The sequence below is a fragment of the Helianthus annuus genome, chromosome 17 (genome assembly GCF_002127325.2).
Source record: "Helianthus annuus cultivar XRQ/B chromosome 17, HanXRQr2.0-SUNRISE, whole genome shotgun sequence".
Lineage (NCBI taxonomy): Eukaryota > Viridiplantae > Streptophyta > Magnoliopsida > Asterales > Asteraceae > Helianthus > Helianthus annuus.
In genome coordinates this window covers 55147702-55162048 of record NC_035449.2, presented here as the reverse complement: position 1 = coordinate 55162048, position 14347 = coordinate 55147702, and the positions used below count along the sequence as shown (strand labels likewise).

General features: G+C 36.8%; 1 long non-coding RNA gene and 1 pseudogene across 2 annotated transcripts; one reads left to right on the top strand and one right to left on the bottom strand.

Annotated features, from left to right (window-relative positions):
- Nucleotides 1-1385: 1385 nt before the first annotated feature.
- LOC110923020 lies at nt 1386-8988 on the bottom strand. 2 transcript variants are annotated; one of them, XR_002583637.2, is made up of 4 exons: nt 8854-8988; nt 8246-8302; nt 2194-2250; nt 1386-1637 (listed from the first exon to the last, which is right to left on the bottom strand). It is a non-coding gene; the product is annotated as an uncharacterized LOC110923020 (long non-coding RNA). The 2 variants fall into 2 exon arrangements; XR_002583638.2 differs by lacking the exons at nt 8246-8302; nt 8854-8988 and adding an exon at nt 2802-2936.
- Nucleotides 8989-10385: 1397 nt separating this feature from the next.
- Nucleotides 10386-11475, top strand: LOC118488835 (annotated as a pseudogene).
- Nucleotides 11476-14347: the final 2872 nt, after the last annotated feature.

Genomic DNA, 14347 nt, shown 5'->3' with positions numbered 1-14347 from the left:
CGTGTACCAGTTCCAAATTCGCCCCATCGCCTTCCCTACGTAAAACTGAGTTGCAATATGTAGTGTACATAGTTGTCAATAGCGATTGTAGCGATCGCTATAGCACGCTACGTAGCGTATAGGTCTAGTGTCGCTATTAGGGTTGTAGCGATGGATAGCAAAAATAGCGACAATTTATTTATTTTTTTAATATAAATAGAAATTAAATATTGCTATAAAATAGCTGGATTTTAGGTTTTTGTTGAATATACATGTAAAATAGCATATATACCACTGCGAGAGCCTTGATTGATGTCTGCACCGGTAGAGTTACTCTTAGGGTTGATGATGAGGAGGTTACCTTTGATATTGGGAAATCCATGTAAAACTCACAGAGTCAGGATGATACACTCTACTCCATTGAGACTATCGATACATATGTGAGTGATCATCTTCATGATACATTTGAGGAGGATGTTATGGACACACAGCTGCTAGGAGGGGAGACTTTTGGTTCGCCTAGTGTGGACAGATTGGTTGAGGAGATGACCGTACGATTAGTGTTTCCTTACAGGACCGTGTAGATTGGTCATGAGAATGGTCAGTTGTTTAAAGTCAACGAGCATAGACTAAAGGCTTATGTTGGAGGGCTCGTTGACCAGAGTGAGAAGGTTGTTACCCTCCACCCCAGGAACAAATGAATTCGGGGTGGTGAGTCTAGCTGAAGACTCGTAAATAAACTTAGCATGTTTTTGTATATATTATTATTTTTGCGGTTGTCTGTTTCTTTTTCAGGTGTCGGTTCGTTCTGGTCACGAGGGATGTTAGAGCTTGTTGCCGGCTTTCAGGTATGTTAGTTCGGTTCTTATTCTTGGTAGGATATGCTTCGTGAGTACCCCGAGTTTAAGGAGTTTTCTTTGTATATTTTTTATCTTTATCCTTAAAAAAACTGAAAATCGAGCACTACCAACAGTAAAATCTGGCACTACCAGACATGCAAGTGTCTGCCCTTTTGCAGATCAATAATAGAATCATGTAATAAAAATTCAACCACCCTCTTCTTCATAACTTCATCTTCTCCTTTGAACTCACTCAAGTGCTCACGAAGATTTTGCATCTCCTAGATTCCTCCAAGAATTTCTTTCCTCCCAACAAGCATTCCAGTTACAAATTCATCCTTTTCTTTGTTAGTTTCTTGTGATTTAGTGTTATGTTCTTGATAGTTAGTTTTCTTTAAGTTTTTAAGGCTTGGTCTAAACCATCCGATTCAAGCCCATTTTCCGTGTTTTTTGTGTTGGTTTGGACCACAACTGACCATTTACAAAACCCCTATGCAAAAACATGAAAGTGTTACGTCCGTTTTCTTTTTTTTATTATTATTTTTTTTTTTTTGCAAAAATTGGGCATGACCCGTTCGTAAAACGAATGTGCCCCCTGGTTTTAACATAATCATTCAAATAACATTCTACGACCCGTTGACATAAAACTACCAAAAGCAAAGACGACAAGTTTTACAAATGTACAACTACTAACAAAGTTGGACAAAATAACAAGTCATGGACCAAAAGGATGAGAATAATCTAGCGGAAGCGTTTGGTATAACATGACATGGACACGTGCTCGCTCCAATTCTCCAATTCGCCTAAAGTGAGGATTACCTACATTCAATAACAAGACTTCAAAAGTTAGCCGTAATACTCATTTAACTCGATGTAACAATATATTAGCTTCATTCGTTTATATGCTTTCATTATTTCTACGCATTCGATTTACCCAACTAAATGGGTAATGGCATATACCCTCATAATGAGGTTCAAGCTTATCACTTACAACCCGGTAACATCGGGTTAATCGCTTTCAACATAATTCTTTCTTTCCATCCGTATAACGGATTAAATTTCAAGCATTCGTCATAGCATTCATGACCACCCATTCAAAACGGGTGGTAGCTTATCTTTACTCGACTTGTCTAACTAGAACCGGTCGACTTGTATGACTTAACATAACCTTCATTAGCATAACCAAATCCGCAAATCCGCAAGGGATTTGCTATTTCGCATTCATTACAACATAACTTCTAAAACCTTTTTTTTTTGACATAAACTCTTACATCTAACCAATCTTTATCTATAAAGGAATTTGCACGAATTGTATTATCAATTAATATCATTCGTAAATCTACTAGTAGAGTAAATAAAGTTCAAAAGAACTTACCTTGATTTTTCGTCACTTTATCTTGGGTATGACTCAAGCTTTCCTTTACTCTCGTTCCTAAACATTGTAACATCACTTTTAGCCTTCACATAAATTTCATTCCATATGTTCATTCATATGGTTATCTTGGCACCAATTAAACATAAACATATTCATTTTCATTCTATTATCCAATTTCAACAAATGCCCAAGTTTAAACCCAAATAATTCAGCCTAGACATTTCATCGAACACGTTGTGTGCGTACCATCTACCAAGCATAGTGTACAAGAAATTTATGCACAACCATTCCAATTCTTAGCAAGATCATTACATTCAACATTTTCACACAATTTCCACTCTAATTCAGATTTATATAACATTAATCTACAACATTTATCTTCACATATCAAAACTACAACTAATTAAACACACATATCATCAACATTTCCATGGCATTGTTACCTACAAGTGGGTTTACATAAAAACATCAAGATAATCCGAAATCCAAGCATAATTCAAGTTTCGTGAGATGATTCTAACTCATTACCATCCTAATTTCGCATATATACACGGATTAATCAAAAACTCATTTCATCAATGTTCATCATTTCACAAATTGTGACTTACTTGATGTAGGAAATGCTTAGGGGATCATCATTCTTAATCCATGCATTCCACTAGCCTTCAATCTCCTCTTTAATTTGAAGGATTTAGTATGTTAGGGTTCTTAAGGGGAAAAGCTCTCTCCTGGCTTCTCTCACGATCGCACACACATACACACCCATACTTGGCATTTTTTTTTTTGATAAATATTTCAATTACACACTTTTCACTTAACCCCCTCATCTAGTAGAACAAGACACTTCTTCATAATTACATACTTACTTAATAAACTTCCATGCCTAGTTATAATATTTTAGATTTGTCAAATACTATAAACTTTAATAATGGTAAAATTTTATATTTACCATTTCTTTTCACTAGGGTATTGCACTTAAACATTTTAACATGTCGTACGGAATTTGGGGTGTTACAAGTCTACCCCCCTTAAGGAAGGTTTCGTCCCCGAAACCTCAATACATACCTTCTGACTGGTCTAACAGTATCCCTTCGTAATTACATACCTCGAACTTCGACAACATGCTTTCATTCGATCATCCCTCATGAATAATCGGTCATTACTACTCTAAAACTTGTCTAATACACCCGGTAATGAACCTTGCATGATTCAGTGTTATCATATTACATCATTCCATGATCGTTGTTCAATTGTTCTAGCTGATTTCTCAAAACTTATCTGTCAAGTTAATCATTCCCGCATACCTCTAACATATACTTAGGGAAATAATTATCATAATATTCATACTTGTTCATTCATATTCATTCATATAAAGTCACAAATCATGCATAATTTAATAGTTGCTAAGTATATATATATATATATATATTTACAATACCTACATATAATCTTTACCCGAGACCAATATTTCTCTCATTGATGATTCCTCATAAGTGCATGGTTACACACAACTTAATGTATACGGTTATACAAATCATGTACCTACTATCTTGCTCTAATCTTTTACCATTTATACCTAGGTTACAAGGGCCAACATAAGTCTTTAATCATGCCATCAATATGATCGTGTAATCAATACTTACATTTGAGTAACTCATATTACACTCGAGGTGTCGTTATCACATTCCATAGCCGTCATGCATACGTAATTCCTTCTAATAATTGTAATGCTAAGGCAATTCCCTAACTATGTACCACAATGGATTAACTCTTACCTATATACTTACTAAGGTTTCGTTAATACAAGATTATAAGCTTATTACACATGCCATCTCATTCCACGTATGAGTTACATATAACTTGGTACAACCCTTCTTTCGATAATTTAGTTTACACTCTACCTCGTAGGGTCGTCTTATAACACGAGCCATGAATCTAGGTATACAAACTCTAATTCGTGAACATTTCTTTAGAGGTTTACCTTCAAATAAGTCCTCACATACGCTAGTTAGCCTGACTAGGGGCAGGATCCATTAAATTTTTCAGTCATTTACTCCATTAGTTGTAAAATTTTCATGTCTTAGCGAAATCTATCTTATATTCCTTGCAAGGTTTACTTGTGGCAAAATATCTTTTATGCCACATTCCATTCAAATATTCTTTTTTTTTTACGTAACATTCTACCTCTCTAATAATTACGCATTCTAGTATTTTCATTCTAACTTCCTTCAACGTTAATCTTTCACATTTCCATACAATCCCTTCTAATCTTTCTGAATTTGGCATACCAAGCATGTACTCCGCTTTCTTACCAGATCCTTACTTTCCTTTCCTTTCCACTATTCTATTATTTTTTTTGTTAGATATGCGGATCAACTCTTGCCATCTTTCCATAACGACATTTAGTAATTCCATCACTATTAGCATAAACAATTGTATGCGTTAACGATCATACCGATCGCATCATTCACAATTGGCTCTCGTTAGTCAATTCTGACAAGCGTAAAACATATACTCAGATTCCCATTCTTTCAAATTCTTATATTTCGTCATGTCCTTCATAATACGCGTATTGATTTAACATGTTCCATACAACTCCCTAAAATCCTACTTTTACGACCATAAGTCAAATCATGCTTCTTATGCATAGACGCTTAGTTGTCTCTCAGAAGTCAATAGTGTTAACACATAACTTACGACTTAACCTTGTTTATTCGTGTTGTTATGTGAGACTATATAAACATCAATATACACATATCAAAAATCTTGATGTAATTGGCTTACAACCACACAACCACCTAACCATCGTCACATATACATTCACATACACATGCTCCCACATGTAAGTGCTTTCATTAGTCACATGCATATGATATACTCATAATGAAAATACTCATTTAAATACTTCGTTCCATATCTACACAATTCAACGTTCATCGTTCACAACACAATCAATCATCTATCACAACACCCTAATTCATGTTTCTTACCATGCTATCTTATCAAACCAATTTCCATTGGCAATTCATCTAACACACATTCTTATGCAGATCTATTATCTATTATATCATTATCATTTGTCTACATATATTTATCCATTGTTAGCATACAATTCCACTTACCATTTTCACCCAAGCATTTCATCAAACATTTGGTGTGCGTACCACTTTCTAAGCATAATGTACAAGTTTCCTAAGCATATTCCTCCCAAATTCATCTCATGAACTATTACATTCAAACAATTCACATTGTCATTACTTCCACATCACGTCTAACTATCAAAACTATCATGCAACATCTCATGCACCAACAAAATCACAATTTAACATCTTCACCATTTTACCATTCCAATTGGGTTTTACCACAAATCATTAATATGATCAAAACTGAGTACAATACAACTTCTATTTTCATACCAACCTCAAGCATATAATTAGTAACGTTAATACTATACGCATCTAAATTATGCTTACACACATTCTTACATACATACGCACACATCTACATACATACCTACCTTCCTGCATCTCTACATACATACGTACACTCACACGCACCTTTATACATATATATATATATATATATACACATTTACATACACGCATACCTTCCTACATACTCGTTCGAGATCTCGCATACAACTTACATACAAGTACATTAATGGCTTGGGACCTAAACTTTGATTTAAAGCCCATAAACATTAAAGGAATGATAAAAATTACATTTGGGATGCCCACCGTAGTCCACAGATAACATATTGAAGCCCACGTTGCATAATCCACTTAAATAACAAGATTTCATGTACCATTTACGTGATCCTCTAATCAATACATATATATATATATATATATATATATATATATATATATATATATATATATATATATATATATATATATATATATATATATATATTCACATACACGTATTTTCACATGCTAATGCTCCATGATTCTACAATTAGCAAATTTCATTCGGAACATCTATCTAACATAATTTGAACATATCCTTTACTAATTAGCTCGTATGATTTACATTTAGCACATATTCGCCTCTTAATCATACTAGAGCAAATCATTAAATATACATAAACATCACACCATTCATGTACAAGGTACAAGCCTCTAGTGCATAATTCTATCAAAGCATACATTCATCCGAATTTTCATACGAATTCCAACTCCACTTTATGCATTTGTCATTCATTTCATGCCATTCCATTCGTTACATTCGACTTTTATAAATTTTACTTTATTGCCAACGATCTACATAACTTTACATAACTCATTATATCTTCTAATGCTTAACAGGAACATAAAACGGGCATTTCTGAGGAGTATGGGAACTTAATTTATAACTTATAAGCTCTCAATTCATCATAGTTCATTAGTCCGTATTTACTTCATTCGCATTCCTACATTTCATACTTTATCCACTTTTTAAACTTTCGGCATTCATTCGTGTCATTCGACACATTACTCTCGACCTTTACAAGTCTCTTTCCATCGTAACCACTATTTGTGGTTAGATATATCTTATTAGGCATTATCTGGACCCTACATGAACACTTAAATAGGCTTTCGGACAATCCGGTAACTCGAAATGCGAAAATAATACAAGAATAAATTTTTTAGCGGATTGATATTCCATAAGCCGTCGGCGACGGACTTACACCCGTCGGCGACGGGTCATTAATTGTGGCGTCGGCCACTTTTGTCCGTCGACAGACGATTAGGGCGTCGGAACTAAGGGGCGTCGGCGACGGCATGGAAGCCCGTCGGCGACGGCCCTTCCTTTGTTAAAATGCTGAAAAAAAAAATTTTTTTGCCCAGACACAGCTGTGTTGATTATCTGAGTACAATGTCACACAGCTGTGTCAGCCTTGCTATACACCCTGATCCCAGCAACAAGCATCAATGGTCCACACAGCTGTGTTTCTTAACGACACACCTGTGTGCGACGCCAGATCAGATAAAACCCAATGTTTAACTCCCATTTTTACTATTTCGCATACTTAACTTAAATATTTATAATAAACACACTATACATACTTGTGTTTAACAAAAACTTAAAATTTTACCTCATTGGCGATCTCGGAGCGAGCACACTTTTGCACGAGCCATCGGTTTGAGTTCGAGCACTATGACTTTTGCCTGAATCCCTCAAACTTTGGCTCTGATACCAACTTGTTACGTCCGTTTTCTTTTTTTTTATTATTATTTTTTTTTTGCAAAAATTGGGCATGACCCGTTCGTAAAACGAATGTGCCCCCTGGTTTTAACATAATCATTCAAATAACATTCTACGACCCGTTGACATAAAACTACCAAAAGCAAAGACGACAAGTTTTACAAATGTACAACTACTAACAAAGTTGGACAAAATAACAAGTCATGGACCAAAAGGATGAGAATAATCTAGCGGAAGCGTTTGGTATAACATGACATGGACACGTGCTCGCTCCAATTCTCCAAATCGCCTAAAGTGAGGATTACCTACATTCAATAACAAGACTTCAAAAGTTAGCCGTAATACTCATTTAACTCGATGTAACAATATATTAGCTTCATTCGTTTATATGCTTTCATTATTTCTACGCATTCGATTTACCCAACTAAATGGGTAATGGCATATACCCTCATAATGAGGTTCAAGCTTATCACTTACAACCCGGTAACATCGGGTTAATCGCTTTCAACATAATTCTTTCTTTCCATCCGTATAACGGATTAAATTTCAAGCATTCGTCATAGCATTCATGACCACCCATTCAAAACGGGTGGTAGCTTATCTTTACTCGACTTGTCTAACTAGAACCGGTCGACTTGAATGACTTAACATAACCTTCATTAGCATAACCAAATCCGCAAATCCGCAAGGGATTTGCTATTTCGCATTCATTACAACATAACTTCTAAAACCTTTTTTTTTTTGACATAAACTCTTACATCTAACCAATCTTTATCTATAAAGGAATTTGCACGAATTGTATTATCAATTAATATCATTCATAAATCTACTAGTAGAGTAAATAAAGTTCAAAAGAACTTACCTTGATTTTTCGTCACTTTATCTTGGGTATGACTCAAGCTTTCCTTTACTCTCGTTCCTAAACATTGTAACATCACTTTTAGCCTTCACATAAATTTCATTCCATATGTTCATTCATATGGTTATCTTGGCACCAATTAAACATAAACATATTCATTTTCATTCTGTTATCCAATTTCAACAAATGCCCAAGTTTAAACCCAAATAATTCAGCCTAGACATTTCATCGAACACGTTGTGTGCGTACCATCTACCAAGCATAGCGTACAAGAAATTTATGCACAACCATTCCAATTCTTAGCAAGATCATTACATTCAACATTTTCACATAATTTCCACTCTAATTCAGATTTATATAACATTAATCTACAACATTTATCTTCACATATCAAAACTACAACTAATTAAACACACATATCATCAACATTTCCATGGCATTGTTACCTACAAGTGGGTTTACATAAAAACATCAAGATAATCCGAAATCCAAGCATAATTCAAGTTTCGTGAGATGATTCTAACTCATTACCATCCTAATTTCGCATATATACACGGATTAATCAAAAACCCATTTCATCAATGTTCATCATTTCACAAATTGTGACTTACTTGATGTAGGAAATGCTTAGGGGATCATCATTCTTAATCCATGCATTCCACTAGCCTTCAATCTCCTCTTTAATTTGAAGGATTTAGTATGTTAGGGTTCTTAAGGGGAAAAGCTCTCTCCTGGCTTCTCTCACGATCGCACACACATACACACCCATACTTGGCATTTTATTTTTTTTGGATAAATATTTCAATTACACACTTTTCACTTAACCCCCTCATCTAGTAGAACAAGACACTTCTTCATAATTACATACTAACTTAATAAACTTCCATGCCTAGTTATAATATTTTAGATTTGTCAAATACTATAAACTTTAATAATGGTAAAATTTTATATTTACCATTTCTTTTCACTAGGGTATTGCACTTAAACATTTTAACATGTCGTACGGAATTTGGGGTGTTACAGAAAGAATCGGGGTTTTGGGGATGATTTGAAGGGTTTCGCGAGTCTGGGTTCCGACACGCATGGTCGTGCCAAATGGTGGCATGATCGTGCCACTCATTACCATGTATTGGATCTTCATAATTTTGCCCAGATATTCAACTTGCACAATGGTGCCAACATATGGCACGATTGTGCCCTTCATAAAATCGTTCAAATCTTCAAATCAGTGCCCAGAAATCGGTCAAGCACGAGAGTGACAAGGGGTGGCACAACCGTGCGACTGGGGAATAAAAACCTAGAACTTCATAATTTCCAAAAATCTTCATAATCTTGATGGTTTCCAGGTCAAGCATGATAGTGCCAGATGATGGCACGACCGTGCCAAAATGTCCAGTTCATGTTCTTGTCTGTTAATGTTTGCTGATTAATTTTGTTCATTCTTGCAGATGGATCACCCGTATTTGCAGTTCTGTGACAATGCTAGAGAAGGGTGTTGTATCACTAAGGTGGAAAGATTGTGGGCAAGGAGACATTTGATTGAGCCCATGAGGAAGTTGCAAACGATCGACTTGGATTGCTCGGACAGTCCGAGAGGTTAATGATTGAGTTTTTGGCATCTTTCCAATTCACCTTTCCTTGGACCCGCCTTTTCGAGATAACGAAACCCCAGTATGTAAAGTTAGTGATTGAGTTTTTGGCGTCTTTCCAATTCACCTTTCCTTGCCTGGACGTATATGAGAAAAATGTTGGTGTAAAATACCGATTAGGACGAAAATGGCACCATCAATCAATCAGTCGGTTCGGTCATGTGTTGGGATTATACGAGGATGAAGAGATCAATTCGGATCTATTTCATGGTAGTTTGCAAGATTGGGAGCCAAATGCGGACAAGGCCGCCTTTTGGAACGAAATCACAGTGCCGGGTCAGATATGGGACCCTCAGAGGGCCAAGGCGACATGGATTCTTGACCCACTTCACCGAGTCATCGAGCGAGCCATTTTCCGTGTTATAGGGGGTCGAGGTGACAGCACGGGCAACATTACCACCCGCGACCTTTTTCACCTCTATTGCATCATCTCCGGTTCAAGTTGCAACTTGGCGGTCAGCGTTGAAGAGTCGATTCAGTGAGGTATTGGTTCGATGCCCACGTCACGAATCTGCGGAGGAGCCTTTGCCACCAAACTCGCCAAATTTTATCAGGTTCGGTTAGACCATTTGACCGAAGCTTGTGAGTATGGTATGCTCGATTTGGCGCAACCGAACTCTATGCATTTGATCCGGAAGGTAAACGGGATCCCAAAGTTGGTTGACAAGTTAAACAGAGTTTGGGACCCGCTTCCCGTAGATGATGATAATGATGATGATGATGATGATGATGATGATGATGATGATGATAGTGATGGTGGTGATGGCGATGGTGGAGGTGATGACGTTCACATGCACGATATTCCTGTTCACGAGCCTGAGGGGGCCGCTGGGGGAGCGGGTCCCCACATACAGATTGGTGAGATGGGCCACGGTTTTAATAGCCCAAACTAGGAGAATGTATCTATCTTTGGTTTCATTGCTTGTTGTTTTGTCTGGTTCAATAATACGGCTTATCCTAGTGAGTTTTATGGACCCACTGGACTAGAAGCTTCTCAAGCTCAAGCATTTACTTTTCTAGTTAGAGACCAACGTCTTAGAGCTAACGTAGGATCCGCTCATGGGCATCCGGTTTAGGTAAATATTTAATGCGTTCCCCAAGCGGAGAAGTCATTTTTGGAGGAGAAACTATGTGTTTTTGGGATTTGCGCACTCTTTGGTTAGAACCTCTAAGGGGTCCAAATGGGTTGGACATGAGTCGGCTGACAAAAGACATACAACCTTGGCAAAAATGTCGTTCGCAGAATATATGACTCATGCTCCTTTAGGTTCTTTAAATTCCATGGGTGGAGTAGATGTCGAGATCAATGCAGTCAATTATGTGTCTCCTAGAAGTTGGTTAGCTACTTCTCATTTTGTTCTAGGATTTTTCGTCTTCGTAGGGCATTTGTGGCACGCAAGAAGAGCTCGTGCAGCTGCAGCAGGATTTGAAAAAGGAATTGATCATGATTTTGAACCTGTTCTTTCCATGACCCCTCTTAATTGAGACAGTTTATTGAGGCAGTTAATTGAGACGGGAGATCAAAGACTTGAAATAGGAGTCACTTCGGTTCCCTCATACATATAGGATCATGTCATAAAAAAATACGACCAATATTCTTAGCTATTATCAATAAGTGTAACACCCTGAAAATATTAGAAATTTATATTTAATTGCATATGGTATATATGTTGGTTTAACCGAAGGATAACGTAACTAGGATTTACTAACCTAGTTAATCATAACTTACAAACAATAAAGAAACTTGTAGTAAATTGGCTCAACTATAAACCATTAAAAGTTGAGGGACCAGAAATGGGCAATTGAAATAAGGTTCTTATTGAAACTTAAAATAAACAAAACACACACACTAGTGTGTGTGTGTGTGTAACACCTCGTAAAATCGTACCGAATAAAATAAAGACACGTGTCATGAGACAAACGTGTCAGGAACCCAGATCAAATAAAGATGTATGGTAGGATTTAAAAAGGGCGTCATATTATTAAAGATACATCTGAACGACCCAAGGGCGACATGTTATTAAAACACCTCTGAGCGACCCGAATCATAAATCCCAAGATCCTTAAATCGTTATGATAAGCATCTGATATTAGCCGGTTGTTTTAAATAAATAAACAGGTTGCATGCAAAGGCTGAACAAGGGACCCTTATACTGTAGTAAAAGCATGAAAATTCGGAGTCCACGATGTTGCATGGTCAAGGCTTGAAATTTCAAAATTTTTTTGGTTCTGGTCAACGGTTACGGACCGTAAGGCCCTAGGCTTACGGTCCGTAAGATACATACCTGGGCGATTTTAGCAAAGGTCGGTTACGGACCGCATCAGTTCAAGCATACGGTCCGCAAGAGCTGCATACGGACCGCAAGAGCTTAGGCTTACGGTCCGTAAGCCTGTCGCTGGCAGCAGAAAATGGACAGCTGCCTGTTTAGCCTGTTGCACCGCCTTATTGAAATGGTTTTCGAAACAAGGGACTTGCTAGGCAGTATTTAGCCACATAGGGACATCTGGGATAATCTTGTAACTATCCTAGACTACCTTGGCATGATCTTGGACCCTAAGGTTCACTATATAAGAGCTTGAGTTGTGAACATTTCATTCATTCATTTCAAACTTTGCATAAGTTCACTCTTGGAGCTCTTCTGGTCAGCAACAAATATTCTTAGTGTCCCTAATCCTTCTCAGGACTCTTGTAAGTGTCCTTAACCTCCCTTAATCCATTTTAGCTTAGTTAATTAGCTAAAAGTCAAACCATCGTAATTAAGGTTTGACTTCGAGATTAGTCCATAATTACTCAGTCAAATCTCGAATTAAAAATACCTATAAGTAGGTAATTATATGGGTAACAAACCCTTAAAAGGGTGTTTCCAGATTCCCACTCTAACCACGTTAATTGTCGAGTCAAAGTATATTTAAAAAGTCAACAGAATGCTTAAATCCAAATTAACTCATAATTAGCAATGTAGGATACATGCAACCTGTTTGATCATTAATATAACTTGATAACTAATGTAAGAACATGTCCTAACATGTTCAACTCGGCAATTTTCTGTTTAGACCCGGTTTGGAACCGAAAGTCGCATAGTTTGACTTTCGCTTTGACTTTCAGTTCTGACCCGTTTTAGCCAAGTTTAGGATTGTTAGTGCATCACGTCTATTGACTTCGTCTTGTATCATATAATAGGATAGGTTAGGATTATCTGTGCACGAGGTTCGAGAAATGAATATTAGTGGATATTGTGCTGATTCCGCTCGAAATGGTCAAATGCCATTTGGAGCGAAATCAGAAGGTTCTGATTTCGCCCCAAATGACACTAGATCATTAGGAGCGAAATCACCACTACTATATATAGTGCACTTGTTTGTTCATTTGACACGGAATCAGAATTGTGTAACGAAGTGCTGCCAAACTGTTCTCAGGTTGTAATCGGTGTTAAATCAATACAAGAGGCATTATAATTACATTGAGCGTCCGTTTCATTGATTCCGCCTTTGATTCGGATAAACAACTCTTCTGAACGACTCATTCGGGTTCAACAACGATCCTACAAGTGGTATCAGAGCACAGGAGGAAGAGTTTAGCTCAATTGCATCAGATTTCTGTCTTCTACACCTTCTTTCTTCAACAGAACAAAATTTAACGGATAAAACCAGATCAAATTTTCACAGTGTGTTTAAAATTGGACATAGATAAACCCTTGAAAGTTTCACATCTAAATTCGGACTAAAAATGGACAAAAATGAACTTGGAGTTGATTTCGCTCGAACGGACAATGTGTGATTTCGCTCCAATGTCAGTCTGATTTCGCTCCCAAGATACAAAGATTGTGATATCGCTCCAAACTCTGTGTTGTTATTCAAGTGATCTCGCTCATAGTGTTATTCCTTTATTTCTCTCGAAAGGGAATACTTGGTTAAAATCTGATTTCGTCCGAGAGTCATATTTCGCTCGAAAGTGAATTTTTTTGCGTCAAGATCATTTCACGACAATCGAGTGTCGGCTTATTTCAGAATATTTGATATTGTTTAAACTGATTGAGTTTGTTCGTTTGTCTATTCTCGGGTGATTGAAGATGTCTAACAGTGGTGAAGAATTTTACAACACATTCTACAACGCATTCACTTCCGAATCGACAGATAGAAGATCTGAGATGAGAGAATATTCAAGAGAGATTTCGGAGAATTTGAAGTTTGAGAACATGTATGGAAGCCAACAGAAACCACCGAAGCTAATGAAAGTTGAAGATTATAACTGGTGAAAAAACCGATTTGTGGGTTGGGTAAAAGCTTTCGCTCCTGAAAGTTGGTTAAAATTGAAAAATGGATATACCGCACCAGTAAAAGAGGGTGGAGAGTTGATAAATGAAAAAGATTTCACAGACATAGATATAAAAAATGTTGTCGCTGAATATAAAATGATTACATTGATTAAACAGTCAGTGAGAGAAGATATTATTTC